The sequence below is a fragment of the Panthera uncia genome, chromosome B1 (assembly GCF_023721935.1).
Source record: "Panthera uncia isolate 11264 chromosome B1, Puncia_PCG_1.0, whole genome shotgun sequence".
Classification (NCBI taxonomy): Eukaryota; Metazoa; Chordata; class Mammalia; order Carnivora; family Felidae; genus Panthera; species Panthera uncia.
The window spans coordinates 4,869,749-4,891,048 of NC_064811.1; positions in this window are offsets into that span (position 1 = coordinate 4,869,749).

The following is a 21,300-nucleotide window of genomic DNA, read 5'->3' on the forward strand; positions in this document are numbered from 1 at the left end:
AATTGAACAGCGGCTCACCTGTTCCTTAGTATGTGCTCTTTCCACATTACCCACTAAGCTCGCTGACCCCACTGCTCTTACTCAAAATGCATTTCAAGAATAACCATTGGGGGGCACCTGGTTGGAGTCAGTTAAGCATCCTACTCTTGATTTCCGCTCAGATCACAATCTCGTGGTTTGTGGGATCGAGCCCTGCGTCAGCTCTGCGCAGACAGCCTGGAGTCTGCTTGGGATTCTCTCTCTCTCTCTCTCTCTCTCTCTCTTTATGCCCCTCCTCCTCTCTCTAAAAATAAAGATTTTATTTTTTTTTAATGTTTATTTTTTTTTTTTTGAGAAAGAGAGAGCACACGCGCGAGTTTGGGAGGGACAGAGAGAGAGAGAGAGAGAGAGAGAGGGAGACACAGAATCTGAAAATGAATAAATATTTTAAAGCAGAAAAAAAATAACCGTGGCACGTGTGGGACACTGCAGGTGTTTCACCGGGCACTGGGGACATGGCCACCCTCAAGGAGAGGTAGTCTGGCGTCTCCATGATTTGCCAAGGCCCAGGTGCCGGCTCTCCCATTTGCTGAGGCCTCTGACTGCTGCCCTCTTCCCAGCAGCACTGTGAGGTGGGTGTCATCACCCCCCCCCTCCCGTTACCGGCGAGGAAACAGAGAGACTCAGTAGCGTGCCCCAAGACGCACATGTAGGGAGGTATGAGGCCGTGCCTTTCGCGGTCATTCCTCTTTATAAAAAGACAGAGGCATGACTCTGAAAGCAGTTTGAAGAAGCTGCTGAAAATGCTTTTTGCACTGAGCCTGGCCTGGTCTACTTGTAAAGTTGTATCCACGGCAGTTAGAAACACGTTCTGCTCATTCTACTTCTCTCCCATTACTTTCACAACATTGGAATCCCTCTCTCATTCGTGCGTGCATCCAGTCTTCCCAAGCACACGCACGCACATGCACACACACACACACACGCACACACACTGGTGTGATGGAGTGGCTCCTTCTGGCACACGAGAGCTGATCACGAGCATCTCTTACCAACTCTTCAGTGACGCCCCACTTGCAGCTTGAGACCAGCCACGGCTGAAGTATTTACACCCCAGCAATTGGCAGACGCTAAAAGAATCAGGGCTTTTTTTTTCCCCCTGAGTCCCAGTTTTTATTACCATTTACCAGCTCAGCACTGTGGTCGCCCTTCTCTGCACCTGCCAGGGCCTGAGAGCAGCAAGTTGCCTCCCCTCTTCTGAGGTGTAGCGGACACCCTGGGGCAGGCCCCTCTGGCGGGTGAAGCCGGCAGAGCTGGGCCATCCTTCACTCCCAGGAAACGCGAGACAGCACACGTGGAACCAGGCTCCGCATGTCTGAAGAGAGGCCAGTCTCTGTGAGCGGACCCCGTGCTGGCTTGAAATGTGCATGGAACACTCCTTCAGTGGCTTCATTCACTTCTAGCAAGTGTCATTTTAACTCCATTCATGGATGAGTTTCTGTAATATCGTGATTCACAATAAGGAGTATCTTACTCCACCGTTCCGGCATGTAGCTCCTTAAACTCTTGGAATTTCCTAAGTGTTGTGAGTGATAAAGATGTATTGGGTATGTTATGTTATGCTGGTGACTTTCGGGAAGCCCCTGGGTCACCTGAGGGTGGATGCTTGCTGTCAGGGGAAACCACCCGGTGATTAAAAGTTGGAACGTTCAGTCCCTCCCCAGAGTTTCTGGCCAGGGGAGAGGGTTGGAGATTCAGCTGGACTGCCAGAGGCCAATGATTTAACCCATCGTGCCTATGAAATCGAGCCTCCATAAACCCCCAGAGGATGGGGGTCAGAGAGCTTCCAGGTTGGCGAACCAGAATGCATCCACCTACTGGGAAGGTCACACAGCCCCAACTGCATGGGGACAGCATCTCCGGTGTTCAGGATGCTTCTGGACCTCAGTCTATGCCTCACCTCTTCATCTCCAGCTTTTACAATACTCTTTATGACAGACAGGTAAACTTATGTTAACATTTCTCTGAGTTCCGTGAGCCCCTCTAGGAAGTTAATGGAACCCGAGGAAGGGATCATAAGAACCTCCAATTTATAGGCAGCCAGCCAGAAACACAGGTGACAGCTGGAGGGACTTGGGGTTGGCATCCTAAGGGGGGACAGTCTTGTGGGATTGAGCCCTTACCCTATGGGGTCTGACACTGTCTCCGGTAGATGGTGCCACAGTCAAGTTAAATTGTAGGACACCTGGCTAGTGTCCTCTGAGGCTCGGAGAGTTGCTTGGTGTTGTTGAGAAAACGCAGAATGGAGTTTCCCACCAGTCAGAGCTGCCCAGTGGAGCAAGTTTCCCTGGCATAGGTGGTGAGCTGCCCATAAGAGGATGCATCCAAGAAGAGTTTGAGCAAAATCCATCCCAGATGCTTGAGGAGGGGGACGGTTCTGGATTTGAGAAGGGCCAGAAAACCCCACATGTTCAGAAGGCATAGAGGGAGGGGCGCCCGGGTGTGACTCAGTGTGCTAAGCATTCGACTTTGGCTCAGGTCGTGATCTCGCGGTCCGTGAGTTTGAGCCCCGCGTCAGGCTCTGTGCTGACAGCTCGGAGCCTGGAACCTGCTTTGGATTCTCTCTCTCTCTCTCTCTTTCTCTGCCCCTCCCCCACTTGTGCTCTGTCTCTGTCTCTCTCAAAAATGAATGAATGGTAAAATTTTTTTTAAAAGGAGGCATAGGGTGAGAAGAAACCCATCAGCTCTGGTGAAACATCTGTTACGGGAATGGGGACATGGTCCCACTTTGGAGTTCATGAAGGAGTGGCCCTCCCAAAAATGTGAGCCGCTTGAGAGCAGGGAGCTCATCCCCATTTCACCCGAACACCAAAACAGCTTTTTGCCCAGCGCGGGAAGACGCTGGCAGGGGTGAAGCGGAGAGGGCATTGGTTGGAGGACTGGGGATCGATTCCAAGCTCAGCCATTATCAAGCTGGGTGATTACCGTGGGGCCACTTTGTCTCTGGGGATCGGTTTTCTCAACTAATTATGTGAGGACTTATTTTAGATAGCTTCTTCGGAATAACTAATATTCTAATTAAAACACCGTGATTCACACCGAACCTGTTTATAGCATAATGTGGATCACAAACAGACATCATTTAAAACATAAAAATTAGTGGCCAGATGGAGCCAACGGAATAGATTCTTAAATTTTGAAGGCTTTTGTTTCACACACACACACACACACACACACACGATGAATTTTGCATTTGATTCCCTTTACCTGCAAGAAAATACCGATTATTCCCTGAGGAAATATGTTGGAACTGGGTTGCATTCAATGAGAATCACATTAAGTTGATTTAGGCTTAATCTGTCCTTTGTCTGCACCCCACCCCCCCTTTCAAAGGCTGTTTCTCCTCTGCTTGGGGCCGTTTTCATGCGTGTTTTTCTGTGGGCCTTGGAGTCTGACCGGGTCTCCTTTAAAATCCCAGCTGCACCACTTACTGGCTGTGGGACCTTGGGGAAATTTCTTGCTAAGCCTCAACGAGTGTCCTCCTCTGTGAACAAGGAAAATGAAAACACACATCATGGGGGGTCGTGAGGATTCAGTGTGGCAATACCTGTCAAGGGCTCAGGACACTGGCTGACACATGAGAGGTGTGGTCCAGGGCTGCTGTCCCTGTAATTCTTGGATTATCAGGTTTTGTCTCTGCTGATCTTCCCACCTGGAGCACTAGGTCCCCCTCGGGGCAGGAGCTCCCACATAACCCTCCTTGCCCCCCGTTTACCCAAGTTCTCCTCCCCAGGGTCTCGATCACCCTGTGGAGGCTGCTGGTCCTTCGGTCCTGTCGCGCAAGTTCCTGACGGCACAAACCTTGCATTTGTGCAAATCCTGAGTGCTCAGTCCAGTGTTCAGCATGCAGGGAGCCAGGCATCTGCTTTACCGACTGAGCTAGACTGCACGTTCAGACGAGGGGGACATGAAAAGGGAAACCATTTCTGGCTCAGGAACCGCTCCTGATAAAGTGCTGATGGAAAGAAAGTCCTAACCCCCAAACACCAAGAAGAGAATGAAAGTGGAGGGAACCCACTGAATGTCCCCCTCCGTGCCAGGAGCACGTGCCACCAAGCACTCACTCACTCATTCCAACCTTAGACACCTAGCGCTGCTGTGTGACCACAGTGAGCATGCTCAGTGTGCAAGGAGTTCATGTGGCCACTGCAGGAAGTGGAAGGGCTTGAATCTCAAGTGAAGCGATAAGAGATGTGGGCGGGGCTAGATGTTGCAGGTCCCCAGAAGTCTGTCTAAGGAACTTGGCTTTATCCTAAGGGCAGAGAAAGCCAGGGAGTGGAAGGGAGGGAGTGATCACTCAGCTTTCTAGTCATTCTGGCTGTTGTGTGGAGCGTGGAGAGGGGCGGGGCTCTACCTGGAAGCAGGGAGCCTGGTTAGGATGCTGTCCTGGTGGTCCAGGTAATATATGGTGGTGGGCTGGCTGGAACTATGACAGTGCAGAGGACACAGAGGAATCAGAGAGAGAGAGGAATCTGAGCAGAGAACACCAGTTCTTTACTTTCTGGGCATTTTTAATCTATGAAGTAGGTCAGGTCAGCACTGCTTTGATTAATACATCAGAGTGAGAGAAAGGGCGGTGATGAAACGGTCCCCAAGTATGACCTTCTCATCTCCTGTATACATCCCCACTGATGGCTGCCTGACCTTGGGGGTTAGGTGAATGGTGTCAAGGAGAGTCACATCTGTGTGGGCCCCTCCTGTCAGAGCACCTTCTCTCATAGAGGAGATCTTATCTTCACAAAGGTCTGAAACTAAGTAGGGCATGGACTAGTGTCCCCATTTTTGCCCTCATTTTCTGATACCCAAGGGCTTCCCCCCTCCCCATCATGTGGTTATCTCCCTGCCTGGGATCTCTGCTGTTATCTGCTCATGCATTTGCTTCCCCAGTTGGACCAGGAAGGGAGGCTGGAGCTTAGATCTCTCCAACTCTCTGAGGCTTGTGAACACCTGCCATGGTTATATAGAAACATCAAGTTACGTGGTGGGAAGGGACCTTACGGTCCACTGGCTAAATTTTCCTCCAAATGCAGGAGTCCTCTTAAATATTCTCAATTTCCTCTTATATGTCTGGTATATAGTAGGTACTTGATAATGAGTAAATGAGTGAATGAATGAATAATGAACGAGTGAGTTAGTGAATGACTTAATGAATGAGTGAATGAGTGAATGAAAGAATCCATGCATGAATGAGTTAGTGAGTGAGTGCATGAATGAGTGAATGGATGAGCTAATGAATTAATGAGTGAATGAGTCAGTGAGTGAGTTAAGGAGTGAATGAGGGAGTAAATGAGAGAGTGAATTGAGTGAGTGAGTGAATGAGTTAATAAGTGAGTGAGTTGAGTGAATGGATGAAAGAGTGAATGAGTGAGAGAATGAATGAGGGAGTGAATGAGTGAGTGAGTGAGTGAGTGAATGATTTAATGAATGAAAGAGTGAGGGAGGGAAGGAGGGAGTGATGATTAGTTCTCATTGTTAAGAAGTTCTTTACTCTTGGCTGACACTTGCTTCCTGCTAACCACCACTTCCTGAGCTAAGTCCACTCACTGACTCTACAAGGATTCACAGGATCACACTCTCCTCCTCCCCTGGTGTCTTCTCACATATTGGACCCACAGTGACCTGTTCTCTCGTCTTCAAACATGCCAACCAGGTCCTGCCAAGTTTGTTCCCATCTTGATCTTTTTGCCTGCCTGCCCCTTCTGCCTAGGGCTCTTGACTCAAATTTCTTTTCGTGGCTGGATGCTCCTTGTTATTTCAGTCTCAGCTCAAATATCGCCACCTCAGAAAAGCAATTTATAACCTATAAGTCTAGAGTAACCTCCTCTGCCCCTTCCCCCCTCTGTGCTGAATGCTGGGTGATTTCTGCAGATCTGTCTTCCAGTTCACAAGGTCTTTCTTCATCAGTGTCTAGTCTACTTTTTAACCTGCCCATTGAGGTCTTCTATCAGTTACTCTATTTTATATCTATAGAATGTAGTTGTGAATGTTGTAATCATTCTTATTTTAAAGTCCTTTTTAGAGTCCCCGTTACATGTAATCCCCCAGAGCGATTTCTCCTATTTATTGTATCTGCTGGCTATCTCTCATGAGTTGTGTATCTTTGTATTGTAATAATTTTTTACATGTAACTTTATCAGGAAGTATCATCTATGAGTGACCCACATGGTGTTGGAGGTGTGGAGGTGACCCTATGGTGTTTATTAATGGTAGAGGAGTTGTTATGTTAATTTCTTGATGAATGCAAGATTAGTGCAAGGATTTGGGCACCAACCTCATGCATGACGTAGGCAAGAGATGATTATTTCTTTTTTAAAACTTTTTATTTATTTATTTGGTGGGGTGGGACAGAGAGAGCAGAAGATAGAGAATTCCAAGCAGGTTTCACACTGTCAGAGTGGGGCTAGATCTCATGAACAGTGAGATCATGACCTGAGCCGAAATCAAGAGATGGACGCTTAACTGATTGAGCCACCCAGGTGCCCCAACAGATGATGATTTCTTATGTTTGGTGTCACTCTCCTTATTCCAATAAAGAGGACTTTGCTCTGAAAGATTCATACACAAGCATCATGCAATGCATCAGTGCCTAAATGCCTGGTACCTGATGCATGAACATAATGCATGAAAATCACCCAGCTTGATGCATAAGCATGAAATTCACTGAAAATAGATTTCTGAGATTGCCTCCTCGATACCAACTCCCTAAGTCTGGGGTTGAGCCCAGGAATCTGAATTCCTGTAAAGTTCTCTAGGGGATTCTGATGCATAGTTAAGTTTGGGTACCAATGATCCTATAAGCTTTGAAGACTGGAATTGAAATTATTTTTGTCTTATTTACTTCAAGTGAAAAGATTTAAAGCAGCTTATAAGATATATGAAAATACATTTTGAAAAGCAGACTTAGAAAACATCTACACAGGGTACCTGGGTGGCTCAGTCAGTTAAGCACCCAACTTTGGCTCAGGTCATGATCTCACGGTTTGTGAGTTTGAGCCCCATGTCAGGCTCTGTGCTGACAGCTCACAGCCTGGAGCCTGCTTTGGATTCTGTGTCTCCCTCTCTTTCTGCCCCTCCTCTGCTCACACTTTGTCTGTCTCTCTCTCTCTCTCTCTCTCTCAAAAATGAACATAATAAAATAAAATAAAAAAGCAAATAAAACACCTACACAAACAGATAACAGATAACCTAAGTGAGTGTGATCTGACTTTATTTACTCCAATACTAGGGCACACAGGAGATGCTATGGTTGGCATCCTCACCAACATCCATATCATGGATGAGGCTGTGGACCATGCGTGACCCACCATTATCCATTTCTGGAGACCCTGGGCATTACTGCAAAGCCCACCCCAGTGAAGTCAGTTATGGGGCAGTTGTGGCACTCCAAAGGGAGGCTGCTCTCTGATATGGCTTTGCTGTTTCTGGGATCCCCTTCTGCAAACTGTCAGGCTGCCCAAATGCATTTACTGACTGTCAGCCCCCTTTGTTTCCTGGACCACCCTTTGTCTGGGCAATGAAGGCTCCTCTTTGCAAGCCGATGCACCTTGCTGAGCTGTGTTCTTTTGGACCTCTAGGCTTCTGCCCCAGCTGTTTCCTCTGCCCATAAAACTTAAGACTCCATTCAATTATCTCTGTCTCCAGGTAGGCTCTCTCCTCTGCTTCCTTCATTTCCTTCCTTCCTTTTATCTGTTATTAATTGACCCTTTACCATATCTCAGCCCCACACTGGAGCTCCCCAACTTCCCTGCATCCCAGCATCTGCTCCACTGCAGACCCTCCCAGCCTCACATCTCGCCGTGCTGCCCCTCCACTCTCTGCTCTCTCCACACCAGCTTCTTGTGCTCCCTCTCTCTCTCCATAGGACTTTTGCATAGGCTTCACCCTTCTCTGCCTGATGAGTCCCCCCCCCCGACTCTCCTTTTCTCCCCACAGTGATTGTCATCTCCTGGTTCCCTATGGTTGTCTCATTCTGCCTTCCTTCTTCACTTCTGCCCTTTTGTGATTCCTAGATTACCCTCTGTCTCCTCAACCACACTGGAGCCTCACAAGGGCAAGCCCTGTAACCTCAGCGCCTAGCACTGAGCCTGCCATATAGCAGGTGCCCAGTCTTGAGCAGATGAAATGAAGACATCCTTGAGAACCTCAATCTGTCTCTTCCTTTGGACCAGTTCTTAACCTTCTATTGGCCATTGGCCCCTTTGAGAGTCTCATGAAAGCTAGAAACCCTCTCTGCACAAATACACGTGAACATTTATTCCATATTATTTCAAAATTGAAAACCACCCCAAATAAAGAGGCCACTGTCTATTAATTCCAAGCTAAGATTCTTTTCCTGAGAGAGCAGCTGGTGAATTGTGTCCAAATATCATGATTGAAGGCCACCACATTAAAAAAAATTTTTTTTTCAGTTTTTATTTACTTTTGAGAGACAGAGAGAGACAGAACACGAGCCGGGGAGGGGCAAAGAAAGAGAGAGACACAGAATCCGAAGCAGGGTCCAGGCTCCAAGCTGTCAGCACAGAACCCAATGCGGGGCTGGAACCCATGAACTATGAGATCATGAGCTGAGCCAAAGTCGGATGCTCAACCAGCTGAGCCACCCAGGCGCCCCTAAGCCCACCACATTTAGAGATAAAAATGGGCCTCCCAGCATCTTCAAAGGCTGGTGGTTCAGATGGCATCATGGGGGTGCCATGCTGGCTGGTATGTCCCCTTTAAAAGCTCATCTCCCTGCTTTTGTTGTTGCAGGAAAGAAGACAGCACAGAGGCACACACATCCCACTGAGGAATATTTATATCCCTCCCGACTGACCAACAGAGCAGCAGTGGCCCCAGGATTTGTGGTTCCTTCCGGGGACCTGAGTTACAAGCCAGAGGACTGTCTTCCTATTCTAAGTCATTCATGGGAATGTCTCTCTTCTGTATAATACCAACCAGGGGACCAAAGGATGGCTCTTGACTATCAGAAGCTGTACGTATTGGCATGGGGTGGTGGGAAGAAGCTTGGGTCTGGAGTCCCAACGTCTTGGCTGGCTTTGCCCCTCCTAAGCTGTGTCACCTTGCACAAATTACTTCGAACGTCCGCTTCTTTACCTGTCTAAGGGTCTAAACACCTACTTGACAGTTTTGTTCTGACAGCCAAAAGAGCTCATGGCTACGAAAGTGTTCTGCACCCCGTACGATGCTTCCCACACGTCAGGGATCATGGCTGTTTGTAAATGTGATTCTCTCACTCATGTGACTGACCACACCCTGCCACAGCTACTCATTACACTCACAGTTCTCTGTAGCTGCCACCCACGATGGGTGATGTGGTACCATGGCAGGATTATCGTTTTTGCATTCTCAGTGGTCATCTTGATATTATAGAGCTCCTGCGGAAGCCTGAGCTAAGGTGAAGGTTCTAACCTGTGCGAAAAATTGTACACATGTGAGCACTTCCCTGGGAAGAGGGGCCATGGGTTTCATTAGATTCTCAAATGAAACTGGAACCCTCAAAAACCAAGCACCCGTCGTCTAGGGGGAAAGGACTCCACTGAGGAACCCAGAGACCCAGCTCTGCCTCTAACTGGCTGGTGACTTTGAGGCCTCAGTTCCTGATCTACAAAATGGGTGCAGCCTCATGCCCTCCAGTAACCTTCGCAGTCCGGCTGCAGATGAGTCTGTGGCCCCTCCCTGCATGTGTCCTCCCCCAGAGAGGACACTCTTCCCGCTGCAGCAAACACTTGCTGGGTCCCTACTGTGCGGTGAGCTCTGGCCGGCTGGAAGCTCCTGTACCCAGTCTTCTTGCTTCCTGAGTAAGTAGAGAGTTCTTCTAGTCTAACCATATGTCACTTCATGCAACTGTGTCCACAGATTGTCCCCCAGATAACCACAGCACTTCAAAATTCTTAAAGCACTCAAAGCTCATTAAAGAGCATTATGGCCCAGCCACTGTGCAGACTGAGGGGTTTGCTGCCTCTGAAAATACCTCCCTGTAAATTACAGGTCTGTGACACCCTCTTCCTTGGGCAGCCGAAGGCGTAACAGGGACACTGAAACCTAAGCATCCCCCAGGAAGGCAGAATGAAAAGCCGGTTGCAATGTGGTACTACCTCCATGAGCCGAATTCTTTCCCACCCTGCTGCTACTGGCAGAGATTGACAGTAAGGAGACAGGCTGGTGGTCAGGATCTGCCCCAAAGTCCTTGGCCTCAGCAGAGCCTGGGCTGGCTCAGCGAGGGGTAAGTGACAGGCAGGCCCCACGACCCACGGGGCAGATCTCAGAGAGCTCTTAGTCTGCAGCGGGCACACGGACAGCCCTTGGGTCAGATCTGGCTCACAAACACATCCCATTTGGCTTAGGTTTGTTCAAAAAACAGCAGTAGAGTACGTAAACATAAAATGTACCACCTTAACCCTTTTTAAATGCCCCGTTTAGGACATTCACATGTTGGGCAACCATCACCACCATCCACTTCCAGAACATTTCCATCTTCCCGAACTGAAACTCTGTCCCCATTAAACGCTAGCCCCCTCTTCTCCCCTGTCTCAGCCCCTGGAAACGCCCATTGTGCTTTCCATCTTGACAGATATGATTGCTCTGAAAACTTCATGTAAGTGGAGTCCTACCAGAGTTGTCCTTTGGGGACTATTTCACTAGCCATAATGGCCTCTAGGCTCATCCACATTGTTGCAGGTGTTAGAACTTCCTTCCTTTTTGAGGCTAAATGATATGCCAGTGGATGGACAGGTCACATCCTGTGGACCGTCTACTTGTCGACCAACACTTGAGTTGTTTCCATCGTCTGCCTCTTGTGAATAATGTGCTGTGAACACAGAAGTACAAATACCTGCATTGTATTTGTTATTATTGGGGTAACCAATAGTAACCCCATTGAAAAACCAGAAGATTTCTCATAGAAATACGAATTTCTGGCTTCTCTCGGAAGACAGTGGACCTGGCAATTCAAGGTTTCTATGTTCATGGCCATGCTCAGATGAATGAGGCCAGCACACTCCTTTCCCAACGACAGGCACACTCAGCCTTGGGAGGGCTTCAGGCAACCACACCCTCCCAGGGTCTCTTCTGCCGACCACCTACCTTGCCCAGTCTGCCCAACCCTCTGATCAGATGGCTGAAAGTACAGTGACCCCGAGAGGCACAGGGACCTGGGCCCGTGGTGTCACAGGTGGGATGGTGAGTGACTGCTGTCACCTGGGAAAGGCCCGGACTAGGTTCTGGTTCCAGCTCTGCTGCTTTGCCTGCATCAGTGACCTTCACCTTTCTGAGCCTAAGTTTCCTCCTTTGGAAGAAAAGATACCTTCTCCAGCAGATTCATGGAATTATTGTCAAGATAGAAGAAGAAGGTGTGTGGGGACTGGAACATGGCATTACTAACAGCACAGTCCAAGTCTGGCAGCCTAGAATTTGAGGGTCCATTTCCCCCTCTGCAAAATTGGAAAAGGGACCATGCCTCTCCACGGGAGCGTCCTGAGGACTGAGACAGGAAAGGTAAAGCATCCAGCAGAACGCCTGGCACACAGCAGGTGCATCCCACATGTTACTTGGTAACAAGAGAGGGCTCTGTTGGAGGGCTCCAGATCCCCCTTGGCAGAGATCACAATCCAGGAAGACACCTGAAGTCCTGATGTTGTGGGCACAGCCTGGCTGCAGATTCCATCAGCCTGATTTCAAAGCCCACCCTCCGCCTTTTATCTGCCAGGGCCTGTCAGCGGCCTCCCTGAGCTGTAGACTGTCCCCTGTTGGAGGGCACACAATCACTGTCTTTGCCAGCACCAGGGGAGACGAGAAACATCAGGTGCCTGGTGCATACTAGATGCTGAACAACAAACGTAGTTCCCCTCCTCCCTTTCCCAAGCAGAAGTCGGCCTCTGACTTTAAAAAGATGGCGTGTTTTCCAAATGAGTATTAAAGATGAAGGGGAAGGAGAAGGGGAAGGAGAAGGAGAAGGAGAGGGAAAATATGGTTTTCAGCCCCCACTGGAGTGCTTCAGGGCTCTCATGTTCTTGGGGTTAAGGTTTGTTGCTCAATGGGATTCATTCATTCATTCAACCAGCACGCATTTATTGAGCACCACTAAATGCCAGGCACCAATGATGGGCCTACCTGGGGTAACAGGAGAAAACAAAACATACCAACCCCCTGCTCTTTGGGGTCGAATTATATCAGCCAATGGGTCAGTTGGTGGATACATGCTCATTAAGTGCCTCTTCTGAGCTGACTTTACGCGGGACCTTGGCCTCACCTTCAAGGCTCATCTCTGTTGCTGGATGTGGGCTGCCTCCAAGCTGTACCCTGTGGATCCTGTGGCTCCTGTGGCAGCCCCAGATGTCACGCTTGTCCTGGGTCCCTGATCACCCACCCCTGGTCTTTCTGTCCATTTGTGTTGCTTCATTGACTCGGTCCGTTCCAGATTCCCCGAGGGAAGTCTCTGAGCCTCTTTGGGACCCGTGAGGCACCCCTGGGGGGAGCAGTCCATCCCAGGCCCGGTGTGGACCCTGGCAGAGCCCTGCCTCTCTACCTTTGGGCTTTGAGTGAGATGGAAATGTGACCAGAAAAAGCACTTTGCGGACCTCAGTGTTGTGCGTACGCTTTCTTCATTTCATTAATTCAATACGTGTCTGCTGTGCACCTACTGTGTGCTGTCATGAACAAGGTGGTCTGTGTCATGACGATTGGAAAAGGTCCCTAAGCTAAGGAAGAGAAGCTTGCTTGTCAGATGGTTGTACTATGCATTCATAAATTATGATTAGCAACAGCCAGGGAGTTGGCATGGCAACGTTTCCCCATAAACTGCGAGGCAGTGTTCTTAAAATAGGTTCCCCGGAGGTGTGGCAGCGGTGGAGACACACAGAGGCAGTGTGGTCTGATGGCTCTGTGGACCAAGGTAGACTCCACTGCCACCTGTGTGTTCAGAAAGGCCATGCCACCCCCCTTCCCGAGCAGACCAGAGGCATGGTAATTAAGATAGACCTGGAAGCATCCATTGTTGGAACTGGCGACTTAATTTGTTATAAATACCCCTGCCTTTCCCCATTTAACAGGGGAGGTAAGGAAAGCAGAAACCCGAGAGGTTAAGTGACCGACCCAGGGTCATACAGTCATCTGATTGCAGATGTGACTGAATCTGGTTCTGACGTCTTTATAGAGACTTCTCCAACTGTGCTTTTCTGCTTTGGAATTCTAGATCTGGGCCCGATGCAGTTCATTTTCTAATGGGTTACAGTCTGCATGGCATCACTTAGCAACATGCATCGGGTCAAGGAATCTTTCCTTTCGTATAGAATCTATGCCCCGTTTCTCCCTGCGGAAGCCCTGAATCCCAAGATGTCATGGAAACTCACCTGCTTCTTGGCCAGGCTGAGATGATTGTGGTTTAAGTTCATCTCTCCACAGCCTTCCCTACCCTAGTTTCCCAGTGTGGAAATCAGGTAGCAGAGCCTATCCAAAGTTTATGATCTGCTTTGCAATGAGATGACTGTGTGAGTTAGTGACCCCCTCATTACAGAGGACGGGGAAGCCAAACCCTTTAAAAGATGAGTTCCCTTTCTTCTATTTGTGTTACTCAGCAATTTATTGCATAAATTTTATCAACTTGGGAAGGTGTTTTGTCTCTGTTTTGTTTTTTTGGGTTTTTTTCTTTTTTTACCTTCAGGCTGGCGAGCTGCTTTTAAGAGATTCGCAACTCTTGTTTAATCCAGGGTGAAATTCCAGGACCGGAATGTGAAACTTTGTTGAGCACTATCTACTTCTGAGAATAGGGTGCTAGACACGTGTGACGTATTTTAGAGACTTAACCTTTCCTTCTCTATGTAGAGAGGGCCTTGCCGTGGAAAGGGCTCTGGGCTGGGAGCAGGGAGGTCTGCCAACTGAGCTTTGCCAAACCCCCTCTCTAGGCCATCGGTAGGCTATAAAGATTGCCCTAGGTAGCGATAATTCTTTACTGTGATTTGGTGTTGGACTCACCTACAGAGCTTTTTAAAAACCCAACGCACAGGCCCCTTTCCAGGCCTTGAAACCAGCCTATCTTGGGTGGGCCCCAAGCGGGGATCTTTAAAAAGGCCCCCAGTGATTCTAATGGGCAGCCAGTGGGAAAAGCATCAAATTGTCCCTTTCAGTTCTGCCATCTCCTGTGTTAATTAGATTCCAAGATGCCACTGGGGATTTCTTCTGTATTAGACTCATTTATTTTTGCTCCTTGCTAGGAAAGAAATGTGTACTCAGAGTTGATAGGAGGAACCTTCTCATCTTCGGAATGTTTTTGACCATGAGTCAGCTTGGCAACTTCACCTTTAGAGGCCCTTTTAAGCAGCTAATGATCCTTAGGAAAACGAAATGCATGACACCGTAGCATTCATTTCTATGGTGGCAGAACCTGACGCTGAGCTCCTTTTGGTGGCTGATCACAGCACGCTTACATGGGAGTTCGGATAACAACTGGGTGATGCAGTAGACATCAAGAATGAACCTCCTGTGTACGGCCGAATGCATCCTAAAATCTTCCGGAAATAGATACTCCAAATCCACTGCTATCTATAGCTTTATCAGTTTTGCAACCAAATAGAAGCTGATTTCTGTTCAGCATTTGTGCCAGTGGCCAACTGTGTCCTATCTGGCCTTGAAATAAATTCTTTGGGAATTCTTGATGCCTTAAGGAGGTGGACAAGGAAGACCCCTGGGACTTGTTCATGTATTTAGTCCTCTTCCCTGTTTTAGAAGAATTTCTAAAAAAAGATAGTGTGTGCCTTGGACCAAAACTTGTTTTTAAAAAGCTGGTAGGCTTAGGATGGAAGGATTGGCTTTCTTTATCCCATTGGATCTTCCCTAAATCCTACTCTGGTTTGAGAAAGCACAGCTCTCATCCCAATCTGACTTTTGCATCCATGGCACAAATGTATTACATGGAGTCATGGAAAGACTAATGGGAGAACTGGTACAAATCAAAGGAAGGTTTGCTCCAACATCATTTTTTTTTGTCTTTGAAAAGTATCATCAGGCTATGTCCACAGGTGGATTGATGCTGCATTTATATGATGGCAGAATAAGGGGAGGGGAAGACAAATGAATGGGATTGTTAAAAATGGTGGAAAGCTTGATATCAACTCTGTATCAATATTTTCTTTTCTAAGGTAAAGTAATGTAATACCATGTTAATGGATATGACGTCAAAAGTGATGGGGGAATAAATATCTATTCAGTCACAGTATAACTATTAACTGAGACTTTTTCAATGAGGGTGAAGACAAGGTCTGACTCGAATAGAGATCATAGAAGGAGTTATGGGCCAGATACACTGGGTTTGGACTGTCCTCTGCCACCAACTGGTTGTGCAAGTTTGGATGGTGTGCTTACCTCTCTCAATCTCAACGTCCTCCATGGAAACGTCAGGGAAGGTGTGAGCCTTGATGAGATAGCACATGTGTTGTAAAGCACCTGCATATGTTGGTGCTCTGCAGATGCTGGGAACCTTTCCTCACCCCTTGGAAAATGCTCTGATGCATTTTAGTGCCATGGCTGGGCGTGTGTCACGAAGCTGAGTTGTGTGACTCCGTTGGTCTTCCAACTCAGATTGTTCAGGTTTGCACAATCCACTTTTGATGAGGAGGCAAGGAAGGGACCTGGGTGTCATTGGCAAAGATGATGAACAAGGCTTGAGAATTCATCTTGGCAGAATGTCCCTGTTCTCTTCAGTCTTCCAGGATGACTCCTGGGAGGATATCGTGTGAAAGCTGTGAAGCACAGACAATAGGTTGGAAATTGCAGACTTTCCCACTGGGTCCCAAATGTACGCTGATTCTACACCTTGCTACTGCTTGAGCATTAAAGGAATTTTATATTATATACGGCCATTCATAAACACAAGGGTCAGAATTTTGGCAGAGTTCTGGCCCTCCCCTCAGTTAGAAGTGTGGATTCGCATGGGAGTGGTCTGGCAAAAGGAACAGAACCCTTTTCCTTCTGGATGCTTTTCAGCAGGAACCTCCCTTGGGTCCAGGAGAAGTGGCTGTCCCCCAGCTCCTGCCTTCAGCAAATGAACAGAGCGCTCAGTCCCTGGAGACACTCATTGGATTCCCGATCTGTTGTGAATCAGGCTCAAAACTCCCTTCTGGGTTTTCAAGATTTGTAATGATTGCTCAATCTTGTGTAAACCAGGCTGGCATTTTCTCTTGTTACCAAGATGTATTTTTCTATGTTAGTTAAATGTATAATTTGTGTAATTTTGTACATTAAAATGTATGCTTTTTCACAATTAAAGGTTTTTTTTCCCCTTTTGAATGTCTAACTTACTGATGGTTTGTTACAAAGAGTTGTAGACCTTGACACAATACAAAAAGGCAATGAATCCAAGAGTCCTGATTTTTGGTGGGGAATAGTGTCCTTCTCAGAAGTCACATCCACTTTGCACAAATAATGAAGTGACTTCCTTTATGGCCCTTTATATGGCTGTGTTAGTTTGCGGTTGTGTAACAAGTTACCACGAACGTAGGGGCTCCAAACAATACATGTATCTTACAGCTCTGGAGATAAGAAGTCTGCATTGGGTCTCACAGGGCTAAAATCTAGATCTCTGCAGGGCTGTGTTCCTTTGGGAAGCTCTGGGGAGAATTTGCTTCCTTGCCGTTTCCAGCTCCTAGAAGCTGCCTTTGGTCTTTGGCTTATGCTCTCTTCCTCCATCTTGAAAGGCAACAGCATATCTCTCTCTGACTCTGACACCTGCTTCTGTCATCATGTCTTCTTCTCTGACTCTGATCATCCTGCCTTCCTCTTTTGCTTATAAGGATGCTTGGATTACCTTAGGCCAAACTGGATAATCCAGGATAATCTCCCTTTCCCAAGATCCCAAATGTAACCACATCTGCAAATTCCCTTTTGCCACGCAAGATAACATCTACACAGACTCTAGGGATTAGGAGATGAGGATCTTTGGGAGGGGGATATTATTCTGCCTACCATAATCCGTTATGAACTGATTTGGAGGTAGTGGGGGAAAAAAGCAGACATATTAGAATCAAACAGGCCTGAACTTGAACTGTATCTCTGCCACTTGGTGGCCACACAACTTTAGGCAGCTTGCTTAACTTCTCTGAACCTACACAAAGTGACTGAAATAATCCATTACTGGCCTCACAAATTCATACCTAACAATAAACTATATTTCCCTTTCCCTCATTTTTTTTGGAAATCATTCTTTTTACAACTTATACTTAAAAAATGTTTTTTGATGTTTACTTATCTTTTAGAGACAGAGAGAGAGAGAGAGAGTGGGGAGGGGCAGAGAGAGAGGGAGACAGAATCCGAAGCAGGTTCCAGACTCCGAGCTGTCAGCACAGAGCCTGACTCGGGGCTCAAACTCACGGACCGCGAGATCATGACCTGAGCCGAAGTCGGACATTTAACCAACTGAGGCACCCAGGCGCCCCTACAACTGACACTTATAAAAAGTATCTTTTTGTGTGTTTGTTTGCCCAAGAGGGGCCCTGATGGAGAATATGCATTGGAACTGAGTGGTCTCTCCTGTTCTCTCCCTATGGCCATGTGATGACGTGACCCTTCCTGTTCTCTGCCATCACCCCGGGAGCCCTCATGGGGTGACAGGATGAGCTCCTTGCTTATCCTTCCCCCAATGCCACGGTTTCATTCACTTGTGATCACTCCTTTCCTGGAGGACTGAGAGCAGTCAGAGAACAGGATGGGCAAGGTCACGGCCATCCTCTGGCCCGAATGCAGTTTGCTCAGGTTTCCTGGGTTTTTTTCTGCCGGCCTCCGTCAGATACCATTCTCTTGGCTTCCCTGCAGACTGGTGGGTGCATTTCCTAACTTACACCCCCAGCTTGGTTTCTGGCCTCCCTTTCTTTGCTACGCTTGGGTTACTACCCTTGAATGAGGGGACATTGTAGGAAGCACTCAGACAAAGCTGAGCCAAACCCCGGCGTGATCACCTCCTGGCAGTTAACTGGAGTTGCGAGGGTAAGGTGTGTGCCCCTCAGTGCTCCAGCCTGAAAATCGAGATGGTGTTGTCTGCCACATGGGGCTGGGGAGAGAGCTGGTGCCGTGTAAAGCAGAGTGTAGTGTGTAGAGATGAACGGTGAGTGCACAGACCCTTATGTATACATGGTAGGCACTCCGTAAAAGTCAACCCCCCCACCTTGTCTGTAGGGGTGCAGAGGAGTCCTGAGGAGTAACATAAAGTAACATGCAGTGGGTGTCCAAATGCATGTTGGATGCAGGATGAATGATTTTTTTGCCCCAGGTTGTATGGAGGACAGGATTCTAACCCCAAATCTGGACTATCCGAGACCTGTTCTTTTGTTGTTGTTGTTCCTTAATGTTTATTGTGTGCGAGCAGGGGAGGAGCATAGAGAGAGAGAGAGAGAGAGAGAGAGAGAAAGGGAATGAGAGAGAATCCCAAGCAGGCTACACGCTGTTGGCGCTGAGCCCATCTCGGGGCTCGATCTCACAAACTGTGAGATCACGACCTGAGCTGAAATCAAGAGTCGGGTGTTTAACCAACTGAGCCACCCAGGTGCCCCCACCTCCCCGCCAAGGCTTATTCCTTTATCTCCCCTCTCCTAAAGGGACTTCTCAGCCACACTTCTTGGGGAGGGTAAAGAGTACTCATTAAGATGTAGATTTTGGGACCAGACTACTGTGTTTAACTCCTAAGCAGCATCATTTACCAGCTGTGACCCCAGCCAAGTCACTTATCTCTCTGAGCCTTAGTTTTCTTATCTGTAAAATGAGGCTACTTACATCAAAGATTGCTGTGAAGCTTAAAACAATTACTATATGTAAAGTGCCCACAATGGTCCTTGGCATGTAGTAAACTCTCTGTAAAGGGGAGCTATTTTTTTTCTTTCTTGCTTCTGTAAAAGGTGACTTCCCCTCCTTTTTCCTTGTCCCACTGCCTCCTACTCTTGACAGCTGCCTCGCCCTTTCCTACAGCAGGAAGTGTTTTCTTGGAAAGCAGTGGGATCTCTGGCATGAGAGGTATTTAAGCAAGGAGAGACTGCCTTCTCAAAATGTTGAGAGCAGGCAGAAGCATGGAAGATTGACCTCAAAAGTTCAGTCTAACTCATATTCTTGGATTCTCTGGTATTTCTATGGGTTTAGTGGCTATGAATATTTGTGAAGCTTTAGGAGAAGCTTCTAGGTGGGCTTCAATATGAGATTTCCTTGCCTGGGATATACTGGGAATAGTGTTTCCCAGGACAGATGGAAGTTTTTACTGAAAACACTAGCAGTGAAGCCTAGAGTCCCCCAGACCTCAAGAGGATTATTTGTGACAGAAATCTGTCCAGGGTACTCAGGGACAAAGGAGTGAGGAGGGCAGCATGGAGGATGCGGTAGATAGAAGAGAGAGTGGAGGGGGGGGGTTGATATTCTCTGTTCTTATGCTTTTTATGGCTAGTACTCCCTGCACTGCAGTCATATATGCTTCTTGAAGGCAAGGGCTTTATAAATACTCATTGTTATGTCCCCAGCATGGAAAAGGGGCTTGCTAAATGGCCACTGAGCTCCAGACCTGGCTGAGTGGCAGTACAATCCGAGGCACTAGACATCTGCTTCACTACTCCTCTCCTGTTTCCTCATCTTCCAAGTGGGCAATTTGTTACAGGGTTGCAAGACAGCAAATGTGGGGAGGTGTCAGCTACTATGAAGCCAGTAGCCCTGGAGTGATCAGTACATGGGTTCTGGCAGTCACAAGAATGAGAATGTGAGTCCGGCTGTCTGGGACTCCAGAACTGGCCAGACCTGGTGCTGAAGGGACAGCTCCCAGAACAGGGAGGACCTGGGGTGTGAGGCCAAGCACTCTTGCCCCCTGCTGCGGTCCCCACCCAGCCCCAGATGCCGCCTGTCGGGACTCGCCTGCAGAGGGTCAGCAGCTGGTGCTCCCATCCGTCCAGAAAGAGCAGCTGGGATCGCCAGGTCCCCCGAGACTCTCAGGCCCTTCTGCCTGATAATAATCATGGAAAAATGAGGGACAGTATCTAGGGGAGGCACATGGAGCCTGGCCTCGAAGAAGGATTGAGGGGAGACACAGATGAATGACCCCCAAGACCCCATGCCTCCCACGTGGCCCAAGTCAGAGGAAGCCTGGGACCTTCTCTTGCAAGCTCCTGGCACATTAAGGATAGGCTGTACAAGGGGTGGTGGGAGGTGACCCTAGAATGGGGAATATGTATCTGTCTGGGTGACTGACAGGAGAATGTGTGTATGTACGTGTTCCTCTATCTCTCTGTGTGTCTTTCTCCGGAGGGTTCCTATTTAAGCTTCCAACTTTCCTTATTTCTGGTGTGGATTTCTGTGTGGGCGTCCTGACCCGGTTTATGAGTGCATTTGTGTGGAGTCACCTTGTGAGTTTGCCTTGGGTATGAGTGTGTGACAGTGTCTGTGTGGAGTGGGTGTTGTAGGAGTGAGCAACGTGTATGTGTGTGTCATTCGTTCCCGTGCAGGAACGTGGTTCTCTTGTCTGCCTGAGCGAATGGGGCCGTCGCATGGCCCTCTCGTCTTGCCGTATCATCTTTCCCAGCGCTTAGCACCTCCTGGCACATTATGTGTGCTTGCTTCCTCCCTCCTTAGAACGTCTGCTCCCAGAGGGCAGGACTTGGTGTGTTTTGTCCACAGCACTGTCCCCAGCACCAAACACGTGCTAGGCACCAGCGGGCACTCAGTAGAATAGCGAGGAGTGAATGAATGCTGGGTTCAACGTGTGAGTGCTTCTCAGGTTGCACAGTTAATTTCGGCGTAATGCTGCTGGGTTGGCGGTGTTGGGTGACTAGGAGAATTTACGGCGAGGATGTGTGTAATTGGCTCGGAATATGTACAAGCTTGTACGTGTGTGCAAAAGTGTGTCTGGGGAGCTGAGTGGAATGGACTGTGGTGTGTGCGCTAGCGGATTTGTGCATCTCTCACGTGTTGTATGGCGTAATTGTCTGGTGTGCTAGTGCGAACCTGTGTGTGCCTGAAGAGCGTGTGTGTGCCCGCACGCGAGTGTGTGTGTGTGTGTGTGTGTGTGTGTGTGTGTGCATACTCGAGGCTCCCACCCCTCGCTCTCCTCGCGCCCTGCGCTCGGCCTGGGGGCGGGGAGTGGGGGTGCGGCGAGGGCACTGCGGTTCGGCGGCCCGCCCTCGGCGCTGCGGCTCCGGCGCGTCACTGTCCCTCCCCGCCCCCGCCGCGGGCCCCGCCCCCCGGTCCTTTGTAGCCGGCCGCCGCGCTCGCCTGCAGCCGCCCGGAGGCCCCGCCCCGGCCCCGCCCCGG